Here is a 25,924-nt window from a genome sequence, read left to right as displayed (position 1 = left end):
GGAACATTGATAGACAATATAACAACTGATTTATTCAGATCAGTGTTAAAATATTAAAAACCATACTTTACTTTTATGGTAATTTAAATAATGCATTAATAATAATGCATTAAATTAGTAAAATTAATAATTTAAATTAAGCAGAAGAGAAAAATTTTAGTTTATTAAATCCCTTCCTTCAAAAAAGTTTTTTTAAAAGTTAGTTTAACTTGATCAGTGTTACATTGTGATTTCAGTGACTAGTTATTTTTGAGTGCTATTGTACTAACAGTCAGTGGAATTTAAAAAACCCTGAAATTTCACACCACTACCTCAGAGGAATAATAGAATTTAGATACTTTTTGAATACCAATATGGTCTACTTATATACAAAGAGATGAATTCACATATCCATTATGAAACAGAACAAGGTTACAGTGAAGTCAAAACTGGAATAAAAGCTTTATATTCTCTTTCATGATCTGTGTGTCTTTTCTCCTGGGTCTTTCTTCCTCATCATCTTAATCACCTAACATTAGACCAAAAGACCACCTCTTTTCATCTTTTTCTATTAAAATTAAATCAGTTTTTAAACAACAACAGCAGCAACACACATAAACACATTACACACACACCACACCACACCACACCACACAACTCCATATATGTTGATTGAATGATAACCATTGGAAATTATCCAAACAAAATAACACAGTAAGGGCCAAAATTAGCCAAACCTGTATTCCCTTTGGTAGATAGTATAGAGTGGAAAATAAAGTTTAATGATTGTGAATAGCACAGTAGCTTATAGATACTACTTAAAAAGTGATAGTATATCCTAAACAAGAACCAACACAGATACGGAGGCCCTGGATCCTATCTTGCTGAATGCACCACACATAGCTTCCCTTGGCAATGTTTATCTTTTTTTGGCTTGGCACATGAAAGCCACCTAACATAAGAATATTACTGGTTTTAAGATTCTACAGTTAAGGCTGGCCATATAGTGCAATTGGCACTGAGTGCTTTCCTAGCATGCACGAAGCTCTAGGTTGGATTGCCAGCACCATACACACAAACCAGGTATAGTGGTGAAGGCCTCCAATCCCAGCACTAGGGATATGGAGACAAGAGGATTCGAAGTTTAACATTTTACTTGGTTACATAATGAGTCAGAGGCCAGCCTAAGCTACAAGAGGCACTGCCTCAAACCAAACCAAACAACAGTTCTAAAGCCCTTGCAAATTTCTGGTTATGGTTGCTAGTATGAAAAACTTTTACAGAGGCAAGATTTTGTTGTACAGGGACATCCTTAATTTTCACACAATCTCTATCTACATATACAAAGCACGCACTTCCTTTGAATTGTCCACCCAGCTAGTTCTCCCAGAAGGCATAGAGAATATATTTAGAAATTCAATGCTATAAACTGTGAGAAAAATGGGGGGAGGTTTTAAAGAAAAGCACAGTTATTTGGGGGTGCTAATTCTTATGAAGAGCTGGAAACACCCACCTTCCTCCTACCACCACATGTTCCCTAAATTCCACACATACTTTAATACTATCTTCCCCCCTAGAGTTCCCCATGCAGAAGTCTGTTAACTAGTACTGCTCTCTTTAGGCTATCACTACATGACTCACACATCTCCTACATCTCAAGCAATTCAGTGTCCTTTAAATACTTCAGATGAATTGCCTTCCTCCTAAACCCTTGGCTAGATAAGCCATATTCATAGCTGGACAGCTGACTATTACTTGATTTTAACTGCACACAAGAAAGAAAAAACAAAAATATCTAAAAATATTCCTATTTGAATATGTGTAGGAAAGCTGAGGACTTACATTTATTTATTCCTTGCAGATGACCCACTTTTATTTCTCCATCATTGTAAAGTGATGGAGAGAACAGAAAATGAGGAAACCGAGAACCACAAACAATATGTGGTTTTCGGTAATTCACAAACCAATTGTATATCCAAGAAAATGATTTAGAATTGAGCTGAAAATTTTGGCCTTTAGAGACTAATTTTTTTTCTTTCTGTTGATAAAAACACTGTTCCATCAATGAAGGAATGAAATATTATTATTTAATTATAATTGAAATATTGAGTAATTTGACAAACATTTACTAAGATTTTCTTTTTCTAAAATCTATTTGATACTACTGTAAGCACTACATCATCAGGGGTAGGTAAATCACAGAATAAAACAAAACAACAAACAAACAAACAAAGCATCCCTCTGAGTTTACCTTGCTAACAGGAAAAATATGCAAAACATACAAATTACAGGGGTCTCATTCAGTTAAGCACTGGCTTTGAAAGGTGAAGCTAAGCTTTAGATCCAGAAATCTACATGGGGTGGGAAAGCAAAAGTCCAGACACAATGATGCTCCCTTGTAATTCTATTGTAGGGAGGCAGAGACTGATGGGTGCCTGGGCTCTGTGACCAACTAGCTTAGATTACTCAGGACTCCAGATCAGAGAGAGAAAGAATATGGTGGCAGGTCCCTAGGAGTAAAACCCAAGGTTCCTCTCTGATCTTGCTCAAAAAAGACCCCCCCACACACAAATAGATTGAGGTGTGTGTGTGTGTTTGTGTGTGTGTCTGTGTGTGTATGGTGGATGTATTGTGTGTGTATGTGTGAAGAAGCAGGGAAAAGACAAAGAAAAAGGGAAACAAAGAGAAGGAAGAGGAGGAGGAAGAAGACAATGAGAGGAAGAAGAATATTAGATCCTAGCTGCTTATTCATAAAGTGTTTAAGAAAAATATTGTATCTGCATTCTAAACATTGCAAAAGATCAGCTTCACATTGAGAAATCAGTAAGACATACCATGCTTAAACCTCAGTGGATGCGTGTAACCATGCTTTTTACAGAGAAATGGCTTGAAAACAAATTACACGTGTGTTTGCATGCACATGGATATGTGTGAAAGTAGAAACCAGAGATGGTGTGCAGTGTCTTCCTCAACCATACCCTACCTCATTTATTGAGAAGGTATCTCTCCTTGAACCAGGAATATAGCAAATACAACCAAACTATTTGAACAGGAGGCTCCAGGGATCCTCATGTTTATATTTCCAACCCTGGGGCTGTACATACTCATGGACATACTCAGTATTTACATTACCACTTCTGCCTTTTTCTTTTATATTGCTGTGGATTCTGAGGATTTAACAGAGGTCTTCACAAGTGCAAAACAAACACTTAACCCATGGTGCCATCTCTCCCTCCTGAAAATATAACCCATTTTATAGAAGAATTATGTATGAGCCTAGTTTATTGAGCATGGGTCAATTATGGTTTTCTTGATATAAGAAATCTAGGTGAAGTCATGGACGAGCCTATCTATCCAATTCAGGTTTAATCAATAGAATTAGAATTAGAGATTCCTCTTGAATTTTGAATTGTTACAGTTAAGAAAGTAGTAAATACACAACCACTCAGTGGTGTCTGAATGAGAGCCAGGACAATTTAGCTGCATCTGGATCCAGGAGCAGCACAGGTAGCCTTCCAACCAATACCAGCAAAGAGATAGAGAGCCCATGAAAGCAGAAATGCAGCTTTGCTGAGCTGTTGCTGCCACTGTTATTGCTCCTTCAATTCATTTTATTTTGCTTTGACTCATATTGTCTCCAGAAAACTAGTATTTTTCTATTTTTAATTTTGATTAAACTATAATTACATCATCTCCTTACTTTCCTTTTCTTTCTTAATCCCTTCCCATGTTCCATTGCTCCAACTTCTCCCTTTTACACTATTATTATTATTATTATTATATGCATAGATAAATAAATACAACCTGCTGATTTCATTTATTTTGCTTGTTTGCAAATGTGCAAATGAGTTCTGGGCTGACCATTTGCTATTAGAAAGCCAATTAGGGAACTCATTCCTAGGAAAAACTAACTACCTCTCAGCAGTCATTACTTTCTTTAATGTTTTGTCCAGAAGGGAATTTGTTTCCTATCAGATCTGCCTTTCCACTATAGCATGTATATTGGTATTATCATTATTCATGTCTTGTTTGAGTAGCCCCACTGTTGATGAATCATGCATGGAGCTTCCCTGTCATTTTTAGGAAACAGTTTCTCAGTTAACTTCCTGACCCTCTGGCTCTCACAATATTTCTATTCCCTCTCCCATGATATTCCCTGAGCCTTAGATGTAGGAATTGGTGCTTTGATTTCATACATGCTCACAGCTTTATACTCTGCCTAACTCAGCATGTCAAAAGGAATAGTAAACTGTATCTGATTTTCAATCCTATTTTCTGCCATGCATCCCTTACACCTATACATATCCTTTTCAAGTATGGTCTTTGGCATTTTCTTTAAATTATATGATCATTTTCCTTAGTAATGATGGTCTTAACTCATCTTTAAATCTCTTTAAGAGTCGTAAATATCACAGGCTTGCCTCAAACTCACTATATGTAATCAAAGATGACCTGGAATTTGTGATGTTTCTGCATCCATTTCCCAGGTACCAGGAGTAAAGGTGTCCAGTACTCTGACTAGTTTATGCCATGCTAGCAATAGAATTCAGGGCTTCATGCATGCTAGACAAACACTCAGAAGAGTGAGTTGTGCCTCCAGCTCTTCACCTCTGAGTCTAATGCCTCCCATCCTGTGTTGACTTACAAATTATCCTGAAAACATCAGAGAAACTATTCTCATGATTAATCTCTTGTATCCTCTTCAAGCAATGCACTCCTTCCTGCAAATTCAACCATAGGATGAAGCAAGTGTATGTTTTAGATTCTTGCTTGTTGCTGTGATTAAAAAATAACAAAAAATAAACCTCTGACAGAGGCAACTTAAGGGACAAAAGACTATTCTATATCACAATTCTGAAGTCTATCATGATGGAGAAGATGTGGTAGCAACTACAGGAGGCTTGATGTATGCATTGTTTCACATTCTGTCCCTACTAGGAAAGTGGAGAGTGAACAGGAAGTGTGGGTGAGCTTATAAACACTCAAGACCTACCTCCTGTGATTTATAGAACTTCCTTTCTATGTGACTTTAGCTCATAAAGGTTCCAAAACATCCCAAATATCAAGCACCAACCAGTAAGCAAGTGTTCAAGAAAATGAAGACACAGGGACACTTCATGCCCAAATCACAAATCCACATGAATTTCTTCTCTCTCTCTCTCTCTCTCTCTCTCTCTCTCTCTCTCTCTCTCTCTCTCTCTCTCTCTCTCTCTCTCTCTGCCACACACATATAAATATATAGAAATGTTAAATATTATTATTCATAAAATAATATACAAAGTATATACAATCACCATTTTAACAGTTTTTCAGTTCTATGCTCTGTGCAGGTCATAGTGTGATGTGCCAATGTTTATAATATCCAGATAAAGAAGAGCATATCTTCAGTTAGGTGTAACATAAATCTGAAAAAGTTGGGCATCCAAATATGGCTCAGAGCTAGACACTGACTTTTGTCTAAGAATCCTAAAGAAAGTCTCATGGAATCGTTGCACTTGCTTAGAGGTAATATTTTGAGGCCTTTCACAAACACTGTCCTGGTGAAGGAAGCACTTCTTTGAGTAAGGACCAAAGCAAAAGGTATCTGACTTACTGCTGTGTCTTTAGGAGTAACAGGACTCCACATGCACTAAGCATCCTCTAATACTGACTGTAGCTAGAGGGAGTGTGTAAGTGTAGAAAATAAGAGAGGAAGCTGAGGATACTGCAGTTCTGAGGCCAAGTGATTATTTTCATTGTGTGAACAAAAGGCAAGTCAGCTAAATGCTGGTATAAGAAAAGATGGATACTCAGTAAGGATACAGATATGGCTCAGTCAGAACATGCTTTGTTGAACAAACATGAGGACATGCCTATCAAAAGCCAGGTCATGTAATATGTCTGTAATCCAAAAAATAGACAGTCAGTCAGAGCCAGACAGCATTGAACACCTGCCAGTCTGACTGAGTTAGTGTGCTCTGGGTTCAATGTCAGATCCTGTTGAAAACAATTAGGTTGGAAGGAGAATGGCAGAGAAAGACAGTCAAAATCAACCTCTTCCTCCCCCACATGTACATGCACAAACACAAAAGCACACACACAAAGATGTTTTACACACCCTTATTTTTAAACAGCCTATCATTTCTGAAAGAAAGAAAGAAAGAAAGAAAGAAAGAAAGAAAGAAAGAAAGAAAGAAAGAAAGAAAGAAAGGAGAAAGAAAGAAAGAGGGATGAAAGAACCTAACATTTATTTAGAGAGAATATAACCTCATGCAAATCAGAAGATAATGTCAGATATTCATCAATATCAATCCTAGTATTATTGATTGTCAGGCAGGATTATTAAATCAGAAAATACACTTAATAATGTGCGTAAGAGCTCCTCAGCCACATTAGGAATTAAACACATGATTAGTAAATTCTTCAACCTCACATGGAAAGAAGGCATGAATTCAGATTTCATGACTCCATACTTCCGTAATATAATATCCTTGTTATGTCAAAGCATGCCTATTATAAGTGGGAATGAAAAGACATCACAGTTCCTCAGAGCAATTGTTCTTGAACTAATACTATAATCATTACTTTGGGAAAACTGCAGATGTTTACTGAGTATAAAGCCTCATTGTTTTTTAGAGATTCTCTCAAGTACATACAGTTCATTCAATTATTATGGTCTACATACTCATTTGTATTTAGAAATAAAAAAAGCTGACAATGAAACAAAAAACATTGGCACAGATAAATATTCCAATAAGTATCCTCATGATTAAAAAGTCCAATTTGCCTAAACTTGTCTAATATTGCTTGATAAATTTCATTCTGAAATTGAACAAAGTAATTTCAATAAAAGTATGATAAGCTATGAGTCTTGATTTAAGTTACCCAACTAACAATGAATTTTGATCAGTTATATCTCAACTCCTTCCTTTTAGCTGCTTTTGGGACCACAAAGTATAACCTAACTTATTTTTCTTTTGACCAAAATTAAGGACTCACCAGATCCATGTGGGCTGGAAATGTGTGCTTGATCATAAGCTCATGGGCTGGCAAATGGGAAACCTATCATGCATGAGCCAAATGCTCAGAGAACAGTGACCTACTCCTGATTAAAAGTGTATATCTGTGTATGTAAAACATATATGTGAAAATTTGAATATATGTAAAAATAGGACATCAAAAGGATGAATTATTTTCCCAGGATACCTATTAAAAGCTTGCTATGTAAGCAGGAACCAACATAACTTTTTCTCTGGAAATCCAACTGTGGTGCTGCTCCAAAAGTAGCCTATGGTGACTTGACTTAAATGCACTGAAATATTTGTAAGAACACAAGTCATAGAGCTGTCTTAGACACAAGAATGTGATCCATAATTTTCTATTTTTAAACAAACTCACCAGGAGACACTGGCATTTCACAATCATTTTAGATGGTAAATGTTTAGAATTATAGGATTATAGGTTTGAACTTTAAAAATTGACTTGTTCTCCATCTGAACACTTTTGTTTCATTTTTTTGAGGAATACTTTTGATTTGGGTGCATGTGCATATGTGCAGTACTATGTGTAATATATTTGTAAACATGAGTTGGTGCTGCAGGTATTTGGGTTTGTACAGAAGTAGACACCTGTTGTCTTTCTGGATCAGGTTCCGTCTTAAGTTTTGAAACAAGACATGTCACTGAACTGAGAGCTTGTATGTTGCCTAGACTGGATGTCCATCAAGTTTCTATTGCTACTCCTGGTGTTAGGACTACAGGTAGCCCCACTATGCCTAGCTGGGGAGAAAAAAATAAGGCAGGCATTTTATGACTGAACTGTCTCTACTGTCCATATTTATTTATTTATTTATTTATTGTAGTATTTTTATATATTTGTTTTTATAAAGGAGAGTACAATGACATTGGTGCTCAATCACTTCTACTTTCCATGTGTATGTGAGTGTGTATGTGTGTGTGTGCATATGTGTGTAAAGTCTATATAGCTTAGTTTCAAAGGAAAATGAAGAAGTTTTTATTAGGCATACATCCTGAATCTAGGACAGGTTGTTTGTCTAGTTCTATACACACTGACATATTCAATGTACCAGTACAAAGAAAACATGCACACACACACACACACACACACACACACACACACACACACACACATATTTACAGCTATCCTGCAACAGAAGCATCCATGAAGTAACAGACCTGTTACTTCAGAGACAGAACAGAACAGAACAGAATTTAATTGCTCCCTCCTCTGGTATTCCTGAAGCTGCCAGGACAGGCATACAAACAATAAGCAAAAATAACTAAGTTAAACCAACAAAAAGTGCAAATTGCAGCTCACAGACCTCTTGGATTGATACTGTATTGTGATAAAATGTCCACAATGAAAAGTCCACAAGCAATCTTCAAGGTAGTGACATAAAAACAACCAAAGCATTTGACTTCAAAGAAAATAAACTTAAACTTGCCTCTTTCAAAATGAGAATCTCAGCATCATTATAAGGCTAGAATAGTATATAGAAATAAAAGACATAAATACATTCTATTCTGCAACTGATGGTTGAATCACTAGACATCAGGTTTGAGAAAATTACAACTCTTCCCTTTAGATGCCTCATCACTCGTTAGTCATCCACATCTTTTAAAACTTTTGGTAAATAATAGATATTGCTAATTTCTAACCAATTATTTGGTAATTGGTTTAATTCAAGTATCACAATAAATGTGTTGTTAAACAAAGTATACGTGTTGACAGAAACAAATAAAATGCAGAAGTAATGAATTTGAATGTGTAGCTGAAAAGAAAGTCATTAAATAATAATAATAACTAATTATTTATGGCCTTGCAGCAGTTCCTTTTAACATAAATCTACCAACCTTTTCTTAAATTTTCTTACAGATACCCTGAGAAACACCTTCTAGGTTGTTCATTCTTCTCCAATCCCTTGTTCTATCCTCTGGGTTATTTTCTGCAGGAAATTGTGTTTAAAATATTAAAACTTTGCCCCTTAGAATTGGGAACAAAACACCCATGGAAGAAGATAGAAACAAAGTTTGGAGCTGAGCCAAAAGGATGGACCATCTAGAGATTGCCATATCCAGGGATCCATCCCATAATCAGCCTCCAAATGCTGACACCATTGCATACACTAGCAAGATTTTGCTGAAAGGACCCTGATATAGCTGTCACTTGTGAGACTAGGCCGGGGTCTAGCAAACACAGAAGTGGATGCTCACAGTCAGCTATTGGATGGATCACAGGGCCCCCAATGGAGGAGCTAGAAAAAGTATCCAAGGAGCTGAAGGGATCTGCAATCCTATGGGTGAAACAACTTTATGAACTAACCAGTACCTGGAAGCTCTTGACTCTAGCTGCATATGTATCAAAAGATGGCCTAGTTGGCCATCACTGGAAAGAGAGGCCCATTGGACTTGCAAACTTTATATGCCCCAGTACAGGAGAACACCAGGTCCTAAAAGTGGGAGTGGTTGGGTAGGGGAGTTGGGGGGTAGGGTATGGGGGGCTTTTGGGATGGTATTGGAAATGTAAATGAGGAAAATACCTACAAATAATAAAAAAATATTGCAGAGGGTAGAATATTAGAGTTCAAATTCATAGAATTTCTTGTTGCTTTAATCCTGCCTTGCCTGAATTCCTTTACTACTGTTTCAAATCCTTTCTCAGCTGGTTTCCTGCATGTATTTTCCAATCATTTCAAAAGGAAGATGGGGCAGCCCTCTTTATATTCTGTTTCTCTATCTGTCAATCCATCATTAATCCATCTACTGGTACATGTACTGAGTCCACATTCACAGGACTCCTCCAATATCACAGCCCAGGACCTGGTTCTCCTGCTCACAGTTGTGGGAAACTTTTATGTATCATTCTTCACAAATATTGTCCCTTTTTCTTATATATAAATGGTTTAAAAAGAGATATTCCAGTCCTGCATCTTTATTCACTCTTTGGTGAATGTCATTATCAACACCTCAAAACAGTATATGTGCTTCTGCCCTCCTTTTTTCCCCACTTATTTCCCATAAAACATAGGTTTCTAGGCTAAGAGAGTGAGAGCCACAATCATACACAGGGAATTTCTTGATTAGCAAGTTACAGAAGACATCCATGTTTTTATGCAGTGAAACCACTCTCCCTGAATCTATAGCCAAAACTTCCCAGGTGCCCTCACCTCCCATTCCTGCAGGCATTGAGGTACTCTTCAGCTAACTCTTTTGCTATAGCACTTTTGGACAGCAAATTATTGAAGAGCATCTCACTGCCCAATTAACTTTTAAATGCAAACAATCATTTGCAATGTGAAATACAGATACTCCCAACCCTTGGCCTTTACGGATTATTAGATTTGATTATTTTTCCAGGCATATGTTAACTTTTTAGTCAAACTCTCCAATTCCTTGTCTTGACATTTGGAGGAAAATATTTTGTTTTGCTCTGTCAGGCTCCCTGCCTATAAAATTCTCTCCTCTAGCTGTGGTTGACTGCTGCATTTCCACAGTTGAATACATGCAAATTCTAGTCTTTTCTCTTTGGAAATTCTTCTAAATCCTTTCCTTTCTAAGAAGTTATCTTTGATACTTTAAATTGAAAGTATATATTTTCATTTGAAAAATATAGAAATTATTGACTTCATGCCATCTTATATGCTTCATCACTATCTTCTGTGATAATATTTATGTTCTTACACATGATCTAAACTAATTTTATGTGCAAATTTCTATTTTACACGTATGTCTCATATTTTACCAACACCAAGTATTTTACTATATACTATATGAATATTTTAACACCTCTGTGTGTGCTTTAGATTGAGCATATGAACATGTGTGTCAACCTACAGATAGTAACATGAGCTAATGCACACACAGAGGTGTTAGGATATTCATATTCCTGAATATTTTTTAATCTTTAGTAATATCATAATGAGTTAATGATTATGTGTTAAAATGTGTGCAAAAAGATTAACCAAATGTCATGTGAGTTTTCATATTAACAACCCCATTCTATAGTAATTTTTATTATTTTATTAAGATAACAAGTAATCTGATAAAGTTTGAATCATGAGAATATCAACCATATTATTCATACTAGATTTTTTTGGTAGAATGTTTGTATTGAATGATATGTAACAGGCAGTGAGAATGGTTATGTAAGGCATTCATTATTTTCTATATATTAACATACTATGCATCAATGAAAGTGTATATAATATTAAATAGGAAAATCCTTTATTTTAACCTACATTCAGTACATTTCCTCTATAGCAATCAATTGGCTCACATCTTATTTCATTTTTGCTCCTATAATGAAACTCTATATGTCCCCTAGAACTTACCAACAACAGAGATTTAATTTGCATTGTGTATAGTAGAATGTGTGAAACCAAATCAGTCCTCATGTGTGATAAGGATCTGCTACTGGCTAGGAGAGAGTACCTTCTTGTCAAATTATTGCATGATAGTACTGAAATATGTGTCTTCTGGCCTGTTCCATAGAACCTATTGCTGAAATTCTGGAGGTTGATTGTTCTCAAGGGGCTCAAATGTGAGCAGTTTTGTGCCCAGCAAAATTAACTGGAAAGGACCATGTACCTATTGGAATTGGAGCCTTGTGAATGTTTGTATATGCTTAGCCCAGGGAGTGGCACTATTAGGAGGTGTGTCCTTGATGAAGTAGGTGTGTCACTGCAGACATGGGCTTAAGACCCTCATCCTAGCTGACTGGAAGTCAGTCTTCTACTAGCAGCCTTCAGATGAAGATGTAGAACTCTAAGTTCCTCCTGCACCATGCCTGTTTATATGCTGCCATGTTCCTTCCTTAATGAAAATGGTCTGAACCTTTTACCCTGTAAGCTAGCCCCAGTTAAATGATGATTTTATAAGACATGCATTAGTTATGGTGTTTGTTCACAGAGTAAAAGACAAACTAAGACAGGCCTAGTGAGAGATACCAGTCAGAATGTCTAAGATCAAAAATTCAGGTGACAGCAGATGCTGGTGGGGATGTGGAGAAAGAGGAACACTCCTCCATTGCTGGTGGGATTGCAAGCTGGTACAACCACTCTAGAAATCAGTTTGGCAGTTCTTCAGAAAACTGGACATAGTACTACCTGTGGACACAGCAATACCCCTTCTGGGCATATAGCCAGAAGATGTTCCAATATTCAATAAGGAGACATGCTCTACTATGTTCATAGCAGCCTTATTTATAATAGCCAGAAGCTGGAAAGTACCCAGATTTCCCTCAACAGAGGAATGGATACAGAAAATATGGTACATTTACACAATGGAGTACTATGCAGCTATTAAAAACAATGAATTTATGAAATTCTTAGGCAAATGGATAGATCTAGAGGATATAATCCTGAGTTAGGTAACCCAATCACAAAAGAACACATATGATAAGCACTCACTGATAATTGGATATTAGCCCAGACACTTGGAATTCCCAAGATAAAATTTACAAACCACAGGAAACTCAAGAAGGAAGACCAAAGTGTGGATACTTTGATCCTTCTTATAAGGGGGAACAAAATACCCATGGAAGGAGTTACAGAGACAAAATGTGGAATAGAGACTGAAGAAATGACTATCCAGAGACTGGCCGACCTGGGGATCCATCCCATACACAATCACCAAACCCAGACACTGTTGTGGATGCCAACAAGTGCTTGCTGACAGGAGCCAGATATAGCTGTCTCCTGAGAAGTTCTGCCAGTGCTGACAAATACAGATGTTCACAGCCATTGGTTGGATTGAGCATAGGGTTCCCAATGAAGGAGCTAGAGAAAGAACTTAAGGAGCTGAAGAAGTTTGCAGCCCCATAGTAGAAACAATAATATAAACCAACCAGTTCCCCCAGAACTTCCAGGGACTAAACCATCAACCAAAGAGTACATATGGTTGGACTCATGACTTCAGCTGCATATGTAGCAGAGAATGGACTCCTGTAAAGGCTCTATGCCCTAGTGTGGGGGAATGTCAGGGGCAGGAAGCAGGAGTGAGTAGGTTGGTGAGCAGGGGGAAGCGGATAGGGAGAGGGTGATTTTTGGAGGGGAAACCAGGAACAATGGGGATAACATTTGAAATGTAAATAAATTATCCAATTAAAAAAAAAGTGTATGTGCTTGTGAAGGATGTTAAGATTCCTATCTCCTTTTCTGGTCATGATGTAAGGGTTTATTCTGCCACACAATCCCTGCCATTGCCTGTAGGGAGAGATTCCCTAAATGTTTGATTGGGTAAATAAAGATGGCATAAGCTAATCTTTGGGCAAAGATATAGAGGAAGGTTTTCTGGGTCTCAGATGGAAGAAGAGGAGACAAAATTGAGAAAAGGCTTTTCAGACAGGCTGTGGAACAGAGAAGATGGACAACATGTAGGTCTAGGGGCTATTCGATCTGGTGGTGGCCACCACCACAGGATGAATTCTAATAGAGAACAGCTGATGAGTTTAGGACAATAAATTCTGAGCCCAGCCATTGTATTGTTTAGCTGATTTTTAAAAGTTAAGATTGTGTGGTGTTTTCCATTTATGACAATAAATGTGGGCAAGAGAGAGTGTGTAAGTGAGGAGCTTCATAGTCAGAAGGCCATTTCTGACACCAGGCATGGAGGAAAGGGCAACACTCTAGGGAATATAGTCGGCAGGAGTTCTTGGAGCAGAGCAGAGATCTTGGGAAAGCGGTAGATAGCCCTGGGGGCTAACTAGACAGCAAGTGAGCAGCTGCTAGTCCCAGAGCTTAGCCAGAGAAAGCATGATTTTTAAAAATTATATGTAATAATTACCATCTTGCATGACTACAGGAGGCACAAAGTAAACAAACAAAACAAAACAAACTTCCTAATCTCAAATAGGAATGCTCACATAAAACTTCTCTCTGTGTATGTAAAACACCTCGCAGATATTATTACAGATATAGGATATAAGGGGCAGGCATATTAACCCTATGATGGTGACTACCTGATCACCTGACCATTGCCTGAAAGAAAACTGAGGACAAATATCTGTGTTGTGGGCAACACAAATATTCAGACCACAGCAAGAAGAGAGCATTTAATACCCTCAGATTATTCTAAAAGAATTTTAAACATGGCTAGAAAGGGATGAGAAGTAAGATTATAAATGAATTGAGTACTCCAAGTTTAAATATGCATTTTTATAGCTATGCAATATTTATCAGCACTTTACCTTATATTAACCCAGCATCTAACAAAAAGAAATTGTTCTTCTCACAAAATAACTAAAATTTCTAACATGCATTTGAGTCAGGTGAGTGTTATTATTGTATTTCATTTTTGGGGGGGAAGAAGAGTATGAGACTGGGTTTCTTTGTGTCACCCTGGCTGTCCTGGAACTCACTCTGTAGACCAGGCTGACCTCAAACTCAGAAATCTGCCTTCCTCTGCCTCCCGAGTGCTGGGATTAAAGGCAAGTGCCACCATGCCCAGCATCATTTTATTTTTAAAAATAAACCTGACTCTAGTTAGTTCTGCCCACATAGAGATGGGTATAGATCATCCCAGGCCAGCTGCTCCTTGCATAGGAAGGAAAAGTGAATTTCCTTCACTTACCACCGAACAACCACCAGTTGTTCCTCATCTCAGTTTAGATAAGTATTAGAAGCTCCTCCATCCTCCAAAGCTGGATCTGTAATTAGTTTCACTATGTGGAAGTCACTGTGAAGGTCACCATAACTGCATTGATGAGGTGCAGGTGTGCAATAGCAACACTATGTAAAGCAGTGAGCATTTCACAACTGTCTTATCCATGTAATAGCTTTTACATTCCTTTTTAATTATTCTTTTTTATTAGATATTTTCTTTATTTACATTTCAAATGCTATCCCAAAAGTTCCCTATACCCTCCCCCCGCCCTGTTCCCCTACCCACCCACTCCCATTTCTTGGCCCTGGCATTCCCCTTGTACTGGGGCATATAAAGTTTGCTAGACCAAGGCACCTCTCTTCCCAGTAATGGCCAACTAGGCCATCTTCTGCTACATATGCAGCTAGAGACGCGAGCTCTGGGGGTACTTGTTAGTTCACAATGTCATTCCACCTATAGTGTTGCAGACCTCTTCAGCTCCTTGGGTGCTTTCTCTAGTTTCTCCATTGGGGGCCCTGTGTTCCATGCTCTAGATGATTGTGAGCATCCACTTCTGTATTTACCAGGCACTGGCAAAGCCTAACAAGAGACAGCTATATCCAGGTCCTTTCAGCAAAATCTTGCTGGCACATGTAATAGTGTCTGGGTTTGGTGGCTGATTATGGGATGGATCCCCGGGTGGGGTAGTTTCTGGATAGTCCATCCTTTTGTCTTAGCTCCAAACTTTGTCTCTGTGACTCATTTCATTGGTATTTTGTTCCCTATTCTAAAGAGGAATGACATATCCACACATTGGTCTTACCTCTTCTTCATTTTCTTCTGTTTTCTAAATTGTACCTTGGGTATTTTAAGTTTCTGGGTTAATATCCCCTTATCAGGGAGTGTATAGCTAATGACTTCTTTTGTGATTGGGTTACCTCACTAACGATGATATCCTCCAGATACATCCATTTGTCCAAGAATTTTGTAAATCCATTGTTTTTAATAGCTGAGAAGTACTCCATTTTCTGTATCCATTCTTCTGTTGAGGGCCATCTGGGTTCTTTCCAGCTTCTGGCTATTATAAATAAGGCTGCTATGAACATAGTAGAGCATGTATTCTTATTACAAGTTGGAACTTCTTCTGATTATATGTCCAAGAGTTACCACTGGATCTTCCGGTAGTACTATGTCCAATTTTCTGAGGAACTGCCAGACTGACTTCCAGAGTGGTTGTACAAGCTTGAAATCCCACCAATAATGGAGGAGTGTTCCTCTTTCCCCACATCCTCAACAGCATCTGCTGTCACCTGAATTTTTGAACTTAGGCATTCTGACTGGTGTGAGGTGGAATCTCAAGGTTGTTTTGATGTGCATTTCTCTGTTGATTAAGGATGTTGAACATTTTTTTCAGGTGCTTTTCAGCCATTCAGTATTCCTCAACTGAGAATTCTTTGTTTAGCTCTGTACCCCATTATTAAAGGGGTTATTTGAATTTCTGGAGTCCAGCTTTTTGAGTTCTTTGTATATATTGGATATTAGTCCTCTATCAGATTTAGGATTGGTAAAAATCCTTTCCCAATCTGTTGGTGGCCTTTTTGTCTTATTGACACTGTCTTTTGCCTTGCGGAAGCTTTGCAATTTTATGAGGCCCCAATTGTCAATTCTTGAACTTAAAGCACAAGCCATTGCTGTTCTGTTTAGGAAATTTCCCCCTGTGCCCATAACTTCAAGGCTTTCCCCCACTTTCTCCTCTATTGATCTCACTGTCTCTGGTCTTATGTGGAGTTCCTTGATCCACTTAGACTTGAGCTTTGTACAAGGAGATAAGAATGGATCAATTTGCATTCTTCTACATGATAACTGCCAGTTGTGCCAGCACAATTTGTTGAAAATGCTGTCTTTTTCCACTGTATGGTTTTAGGTCCCTTGTCAAAGATCAAATGACCATAGGTGTGTGGATTCATTTCTGGGTCTTAAATTCTATTCCATTGATCTACCTGTCTGTCACTGTACCAGTACTATGCAGTTTTTAATCACAATTGCTTTGTAGTACAGCTTGAAGACAGGAATGGTGATTCAACCAGAGGTTCTTTTATTGTTGAGAATAGTTTTTGCAATCCTAAGTTTTTTATTATTCCAGATGAATTTTCAAATTGCTCTTTCTAATTCGTTGAAGAATTGAGTTGGAATTTTGATGGGGATTGCATTGAATCTGAAGATTGCTTTCTGCAGGATAGCCATTTTTACTATATTAATCCTGCCAATCCATGAGCATGGGAGATCTTTCCATCTTCTGAGATCTTCTTCAATTTATTACTTCAGAGACTTAAAGTTCTTATCATACAGATCTTTTACTTCCTTAGTTAGAGTCACACCAAGGTATTTTATATTATTTGTGACTATTGTGAAGGGTGTTGTTTCAGTAATTTCTTTCTCAGTCCTTTTATCCTCTGTGTAGTGAAAGGCCATTAATTTGTTTGAGTTAATTTTATATCCAGCTACTGCCTTGAAGCTGTTTATCAGATTTAGGAGTTCTGTAGTAGACGATACGATACGATAGTATATATATATATATATATATATATATATATATATATATATACATATATATATATACATGTATATATATATATGTATATATATATATATATATATATATATATATAATATCATATCATCTGCAAATAGTGATTTTTGACTTCTTCCTTTCCAATTTGTATTCCCTTGATATCCTTTTTTTTTCCTAAGTGCTCTGGCTAGGACTTCAAGTACTATATTGAATAGGTAGCAAGAAATTGGGTAGCCTTGTCTAGTCCCTGATTTTAGTGGGATTGTTTCAAGTTTCTCTCCATTTAGTTTGATGTTGGCTACTGGTTTGCTGTATATTGCTTTTGTTATGTTTAGGTATGGGTCTTGAATTCCTGATCTTTCCAAGACTTTTATCATGAAGGGGTGTTGGATTTTGTCAAATGCTTTCTCAGCATATAACAAGATGATCATGTGGTTTTTCTCTTTGAGATTGTTTATATAGTGGATTATGTTGATGGATTTCCATATGTTAAACCATCCCTGCATCCCTGGGATGAAGCCTACTTGGTCATGATGGATAATCATTTTGTTATATTCTTGGATTTGGTTTGCGAGGATTTTATTGAGTATTTTTGCATTGATATTCATAAGGGAAATTAGTCTGGAGTTCTCTTTCTTTGTTGGATCTTTGTGTGGTTTAGGTATCAGAGTAATTGTGGCTTCATAGAATGAATTGGGAGGATTACCTTCTGTTTCTATTTTGTGGAATAGTTTGAGGAGAGTTGGAATTAGGTCTTCTTTGAAGGTCTGATAGAACTCTGCACTAAACCCATCTGGTCCTGGGCTTTTTTCTTGGTTGGGAGATTATTGATGACTGCTTCTATTTCTTTAGGGGAAATGGGACTGTTTAGATTGTTAATTTGATCCTGCTTTAACTTTGTTACCTGGTATCTGTCTAGGAAGTTGTCTATTTCATCCAGTTTTTCCAGTTTTGTTGAGTATAGCCTTTTGTAGTAGGATCTGATGATGTTTTGGATTTCCTCAGATTCTGTTGCTATGTCTTCTTTTTCATTTCTGATTTTGTTAATTAGGATGCTGTCCCTGTGCTCTCTAGTTAGTATGGCTAAGGGTTTATCTATCTTGTTGATTTTCTCAAAGAACCAGCTCCTGATTTGGTTGATTCTTAGAATAGTCTTTTTGTTTCTACTTGTTTGATTCCAGCCCTAAGTTTGATTATGTCCTGCCATCTACTCCTCTTGGGTGAATTTGCTTCCTTTAGTTCTAGAGCTTCTAGGTGTGCTGTCAAGCTGCTAGTGTATGTTCTCTCTAGTTTCTTTTTTGAGGCACTCAGAGCTATGAGATTTCCTCTTAGGACTGCCTTCATTGTGTCCCATAAGTTTAGGTATGTTGTGGCTTCATTTTCATTAAACTATAAGAAGTCTTTAATTTCTTTCTTTATTTCATCCTTGACCAAGGAATCATTGAGTAGAATGATGTTCAGTTTCCACGTGAATGTTGGCTTTCTATTGTTTATATTGTTATTGAAGATCAGCCTTAGTCCATGGTGATCAGATAGGATTAATGGGATAATTTCAATATTTTTGTATCTGTGGAGGCCTGTTTTGTGACTAATTATATGGTCAATTTTGGAGGAGGTACCATGTGGCTCTGAGAACAAGGTATATCTTTTCGTTTTAGGATAAAATGTTCTGTAGATATCTATTAAGTCCATTTGTTTCATAACTTCTTCTAGTGTCCATGTGTCTCTGTTTAGTTTCTGTTTGCAGGATCTGTCCATTGGTGAGTGGGGTGTTGAAATCTACCACTATTATTGTGTGAAGTGCAATGTGTGCTTTGAGCTTTACTAAAGTTTCTTTAATGAATGTGCCTGCCCTTGTATTTGGAGCATAGATATTCAGAATTGAGAGTTCATCTTGGTAGATTTTACCTTTGATGACTATGAAATGCTTTTGAAAACTTTGGGTTGGAAGTAGATTTTATTCTATATTAGAATGTCTACTCCAGCTTGTTTCTTCAGACTATTTGATTGGAAAATTGTTTTCCAGCCTTTCATTCTGAGGTAATGTCTGTCTTTTTCCCTGATGTTGGTTTCCTGTAAGCAGCAAAATGTTGGGTCCTGATTGTGTACCAATCTATTAGTCTATGTCTTTTTACTGGGGAATTGAATCCATTGATGTTAAGAGAAATTAAAGAAAAGTCATTGTTGCTTCCTGTTATTTTTGTTGTTCAAGTTGGCATTCTGTTCTTGTGGCTGTCTTCTTTTAGGTTTGTTGAAGGATTACTTTCTTCCTTTTTTCTATAGTATAGTTTCCATCCTTGTGTTGGTGTTTTCCCTTTATTTTCCTTTGAAGGGCTGGATTCGTGGAAAGATATTGTGTGAATTTGGTTTTACCATGGAATACTTTGGTTTCTCCATCTATGGAAATTGAGAGTTTTGTTGGTTATAGTAGCCTGGACTGGCATTTGTGTCCTCTTAGAGTCTGCATAACATCTGTTCAGGATCTTCTGGCTTTCATAGTCTCTGGTGAGAAGTTTGGTGTAATACTAATAGTCCTGCCTTTATATGTTACTTGACCTTTTTCCCTTACTGCTTTTAATATTCTATCTTTATTTAGTGCCTTTGTTGTTCTGATTATTATGTGTCAGGAGGAATTTCTTTTCTGGTCCAGTCTATTTGGGGTTCTGTGGGCCTTTTGTATGTTCATGGGCATCTCTTTCTTTAGGTTTGGGAAGTTTTCTTCTATAATTTTGTTGAAACTTTTGCTGGCCCTTTAATTTGAAATATCTTCATTCTTATCTACTCCTATTATCCATAGGTTTGGTCTTCTCATTGTGACCTGGATTTCCCGGATGTTTTGAGATAGGATCTTTTTTTTTTTTTTTTTTTTTTCATTTTCTTTGATTGTTGTGCCCATGTTCTCTATGGAATCTTCTGCAACTGATATTATCTCTTCCACCTCTTGTATTCTGTTGCTGATGCTCACATCTATGGTTCCTGATTTCTTTTCTAGGATTTCTATCTCCAGAGTTGTCTCGCTTTGGGTTTTCTTTATTGTTTCTACTTCCCTTTTTAGGTCTTGGATGGTTTTGTTCAATTCCATCATCTGTTTGGTTGTATTTTCCTGTAGCTCTTTAAGGAACTTTTGTGTTTCCTCTTTAAAGGCTTCTACCTCTTTAGCACTGTTCTCCTGTATTTCTTTAAGTGAGTTATTAATGCCCTTCTTGATGTCCTCTACCAGCATCATGAGATATGATTTTAAATCTGAGTCTTGCTTTTCGGGTGTGTTGGGGTATCCAGGACTTACTGAGGTGGGGGTGTTGGGTTCTGATGATGGTGAGTGGTCTTGGTTTCTGTTAGTAAGATTATTATGTTTGTCTTTCAACATCTGGTAATCTCTGGAGTTAGTTATTTAGTTTTCTCTTGTTGGAGCTTGTTTTTCTTGTGACTCTATTAGCCTCTGTCAGCATACCTAGGAGTCCAGCTCTCTCCTGAGTCTCCGTGGTTAGAGACTCTCTGCAGGCAAGCTCTTCTCTTGCTTAGAAGGTACACAGAGGTCTGGTGTTCAGATCTGCATCCTGGCTGAAGATGAAGGCCCCAAACAGGGCCTGTCCCCAGAAGATGTTTTGCTCCTGCAGTCTGCACTCTCACCTGCACAGACTGGTCTCTGAGGGACGTAGAACACAAGATGGCTGTCTCACCTTCTCTGGTGGTCAGAACCCTCCTGGGCAGACACATCTCCTCTGAAGGGGAAGGTGCCCAGATGTCTGGAGCTAGAAACAGAGATTTTTTCCCAGAAGCTGTGTCTCTTCTGCCTGTCCCAGAAGCTGTGTTACTTCTGCAGTCAGCACACCCTTAGCAGTTCGCTAGCTGACATGAGCAGACTTGGCTTTTACATCCTTTTACACCCTCCTTGTGCCTGAATCTTATACCTCTCAACCCTGAGCATGATCACTGCTTTGTCTCATCTACAGCTGAGTATGCATCACCACTTATTCTCAGAGCATTGAACAGACACAAGTCTGTGCATTAAGTATGTCCTTTGCAATAAGACATTTCTCTGACCTTGTTTAGGAGCAGCACAAGTCTTTCAATACCAGGAACTACTCATTTTATGATACAATTTGTTTATATATTTATAATAAAATATACTAGAATAAGAAACTGAACATATTGACAGTATAGGAATAAAATTTCACTCAGATATTCAGCTAAGTTACTTAAATGAAGGGATTACAGACTACAAATATATGGTTGACTTTCAACATATTTTACTCAATTAAAATTACTTCCCCTGAAAAGCATGTATATAAGTATGTTCATGTATACACATGAAAACACATATTCATACACTTACATGGTCTTGCTTATTAGAATTTTTCTACATGTACTTTTGATTAATTTTCCTTACTCATTTATCTGTTCTCATTTTCTGTCTTTGTTTTCTTCCTTCTTACCTTTGGTATCTTTCTGCAGTTCCCTCCTCTATCTCTTTGTAGTGAATCACTTATATTTTCCCTAAATTGTTTTCCGGTGTGTTCCTAGCAACATAAATCTACAGGAGTCTATTGCTCAGAGAGAACAGGCATTCGCTGATTACAGTAAATAGTGAAAAAAAAAGAAACAGCATGAACAGGTGATGTGAATACCTACATAAATCAAACTATCTTTCAAATCAGTTATAATCAGTGGGCAAATTTATCAAAAATGACATGAAGGAAATAAAGTGAGTTAGATTTTCGTAATAGTAACCAAAAAGAAAAACTGTCTATTCATTTGTTTCCGTGCTTGAATTTATGGCTGCAAGTCTAATGCTCATTAAAGACTTGAGCAAATCCTAGAAAGAAAGGGGATATAACCACAGATCACACCCATTAGGAGATGCCTAATAAAGGCACAGCTGCAGCATAAGAGGAATGGGCATAGATAAGCTCTTCTAATGAATAAAATATGAAGACTGCAATTATACCAGCCAGAGAGAAGTGGCCAGAAGATCATCAGTATAATGGTAGCAATAAAAACAGTATTTCATGCCTCTGTCTCCTATTTCCCAGGACTGCATCTGAATAATATTTATTAACCACTCTCCTGCTTATGATTGTGTACACAATAAAAGTAAAGCAAGACTACAGATTTCCTGCCCTCAAGGACTCTCTGTTCCATGATACCACATAGAGGTCATTTAACTGGTCTGAAAGACATTTCAGTCAGAAAATATATGGAAGCTGTAATTTGGATTCCTTAGTTTTGGTACACCAATTATAGATGACTGTGTATGTGGAAAACTGAGAGGGAGTGACCGTATGATATAATTAGTTTTATATGTTGATACAAAGCAGTTTTCAAAATAACAGAACTGAGAACATTATCTGGTTTTTAAAAACTGGTTACTCTCAATGCACTTATTACAGTGTTTCCATATCATAAAAGGTATGGAGCAAGAAATGAGTTTACTAGCAACTGAAATGGCTCACTGAATAAAAGAACCTGCTATAAAGGCGTATAATCTGAGTGAAGTCCCTGGAACTCTCATGATGGAAGAAGAGAATCAACTCTAACTAGTTTCCCTGTAACCTCCATACATGTGTTATGACATAATTAAACTTTAAAGTGGAGTTATAAGACTATAAAGGTTTATAATCTGAGTTAAGTATCCCTGAAACTCTCATGACAGAAGGAGAGAATCAACTCTAAGTAGTCACCCTGTGACCTTCATACATGTGTTATGACATAATTAAACATTAAAGTGGAGTTATGAGGTATCGACAGTAATCTACATAATGGTAGAGATGTTTAGAAAGTATTATAATAATACCATCAGCATATATTACTAATGCTTTAGTAACAGTATAAACTATGTGTGTGGATATATGTATATGCCCATAGATGCAAGCACTGCAACATAGCACAGAATACCATGCTTTTTTCAAAGATCTAGTGACATAGCATGTACTATAAACAATAAAGCCCACATAATTTTCTCCCAGAATGAATGATCTGCTATGCAAGGCAGGATTATTCAGACATTTGCTGCTCCAGTGCTCCAGTACTTCAGTGCATATGTTTTTGAATCACGTGATCTGAACTTTATTCTCCAGTAGAGACTCTGCTGTTAACATGAGGAAGAACTAAGCAATTGGAACACAGCCTGACACACAATGCTATCACTTGGCTCCAAAGCTACTGATCCTGTACCTGAGCTACAGGAAGAAGCAATGACAGAAGCATCCTTCCAAGACCGCTGTAAAGAGCAGAGGCTCACTTGCGGGTCCCATGTTCTTTCAGTTGACATGAAAGCTAATGTACTGCTAACTTCTCTTGGAAGTCTGCAGTCAAATTAGACACAAGAATAAAAGCCAAAATAAATAATACAGCACCTCAATAATAACATGTTTGGAGGGATGAATTGAAGTAGGATCTGGGATCTGGGATGTAGGTTTCCTTTCTGTTACATGGAGAAGAGCCAAATCAAAAGTTTTAGAATTGGGAACAAAACACCCCTGGAAGGAGTTACAGAGAGAAATTTTGGAGCTGAGACAAAAGGATGGACCATCCAGAGACTTCCCCACCAAGGGATCCATCCCATAATCATCCACTAAACACAGACACTATTGCATGCACCAGCAAGAATTTGCTGAAAGGACCCTGATATAGCTGTCTCTTGTGAGGCTATGCCAGTGCTTGGCAAACACAGAAGTGGATGCTCACGTCAGCTATTGGACGGAACAAAGGCCCCCCAATGGAGGAGCAAGAGAAAGTACCCAAGGAGCTAAAGGGAACTGCAACCCTATATGTGGAACAACATTATGAACTAACCAGTACCCTGAAGCTCTTGACTCTAGCTGATATGTATCAAAAGATGGCCTAGTCGGCCATCACTGGAAAGAGAGGCCCATTGGACATGCAAACTTTATATGCCCCAGTACAGGGGAACGCCAGGGCCAAAAAGTGGGAATGGGTGGGTAGGGGAGTGGGGGGAAGGGTATGGGGGACTTTTGGGATAGCATTGGAAATGTAATTGAGGAAAATACGTAATAAAATATTTTTAAAAAATTGAAAAAAGGTTTATTAATATATGTCTGGTTCCTACAGAACTGTTAAAACAAATATGACAAGAAGCTTGCCACTTCAAAGAAGAATCTTTGACTATGTGCACCAAAAAGTAGAAAAACTTCAGCCAGTTTAGCAAAGATGCAAGAACAAGTCTAATTATCCAGTTAGACTGAGCATTAAAATCTAAATTGAGCTGCTCCAATCCAATTGTGCGCGGGACCTGAGACTGCATTAGTTAGGGAAGCAGAAAACCGGCCTGAGTAGGGCCACAGGCCTCTTCCGGCCGGACCAGCACCAGGGTAGCTAGAGCGCAGGGTCAGCTGACACCCGCCAGCTACCCACGACCCCTGCCACAGGATTTTGAGACTGCTGGTGAGTGGAACACAGCTTCTGCTCCAGTCCAACCACTCGGAACCTGAGACTGCTTTGGTTGGGGAGGCAGACATCCGGCCTGAGTAGGGCCACAAGCCTCTTCCAATCAGAACAGCACCGGGGTAGCTAGGGCGCAGGGTCTGCTGACACTCACCAGCTACCCACAACCCCCACCACAGGATTTTGAGACTGCTGGTGAGAGGAACACAGCTTCTGCTCCAATCCAATTGCGCGCAGGACCTGAGACTGCATTAGTTAGGGAAGCAGAAAACCAGTCTGAGTAGGGCCACAGGCCTCTTCCAGCCTGTACAGCACCGGGGTAGCTAGGGCGCAGGGTCTGCTGACACTCACCAGCTACCAACGACCCCCGCAACAGGATTTTGAGACTTCTGGTGAGTGGAACACAGCTTCAGCTCCAATCTTTAAACAGAGACAACGACAACAACTAACCCCAGAAATTACCAGATGGCGAAAAGTAAACATAATAATCTTACTAACAGAAACCAAGACCACTCACCATCATCAGAATCCAGCACTCCCACTTCGCCCAGTCCAGGGCACCCCAACACACCAGAAAAACTAGACACGGATCTAAAAGCATATCTCATGATGATGGTAGAGGACTTCAAGAAGGACTTTAATAACACACTTAAAGAAATACAAAGGAACACTGGTAAACAGGTAGAAGACATTAAAGAGGAAGCACAAAAATCCCTTAAAGAATTGCAGGAGAACACAGATAAACAGTTACAAATCCTTAAAGAAAAACAGGATAACATAATCAAACAGGTAGAAGTCCTTAAAGAAAAACAGGAAAACACATCCAAACAGATGATGGAAATGAACAAAACCATACTAGACCTAAAAAGGGAAGTAGACACAATAAAGAAAACCCAAAATGAGGCAACACTGGAGATAGAAACCCTAGGAAAGAAATCTGGAACCATAGATACGAGCATCGGCAACAGAATACAAGAGATGGAAGAGAGAATCTCAGGTACAAAAGATTCCATAGAGAACATCAGCACAACAATCAAGGAAAATGTAAAACGAAAAAATATCCTAACTCAAAACATCCAAGAAATACAGGACACAATGAGAAGACCAAACCTACAGATAATAGGAGTGGATGAGAATGAAGATTTTCAACTCAAAGGACCAGCAAACATCTTCAGTAAAATTATAGAAGAAAACTTCCCAAATCTAAAGAAAGAGATGCCCATGAACATACAAGAAGCCTACAGAACTCCAAATAGACTGGACCAGAAAAGAAATACCTCCCGACACATAATAATCAGAACAACAAATGCTCTAAATAAAGATAGAATACTAAAAGCAGTAAGATAAAAAGGCCAAGTAACATATAAAGGCAAGCCTATCAGAATTACAC

General features: G+C 37.9%; 1 protein-coding gene across 2 annotated transcripts in view; it reads right to left on the bottom strand.

The window, feature by feature from the left end:
- The window catches only part of Cntnap5 (contactin associated protein family member 5), a 928,932-nt gene that overhangs the window by 190,350 nt on the left and 712,658 nt on the right, over window positions 1-25,924 (bottom strand). The gene's annotated exons all lie outside the window — the stretch shown is intronic.

The sequence above is a fragment of the Mus caroli genome, unplaced genomic scaffold (genome assembly GCF_978045245.1).
Source record: "Mus caroli unplaced genomic scaffold, Mus_caroli_1 scaffold_1, whole genome shotgun sequence".
Taxonomy (NCBI): domain Eukaryota; kingdom Metazoa; phylum Chordata; class Mammalia; order Rodentia; family Muridae; genus Mus; species Mus caroli.
This window is presented reverse-complemented; position numbering and strand designations above follow the sequence as displayed.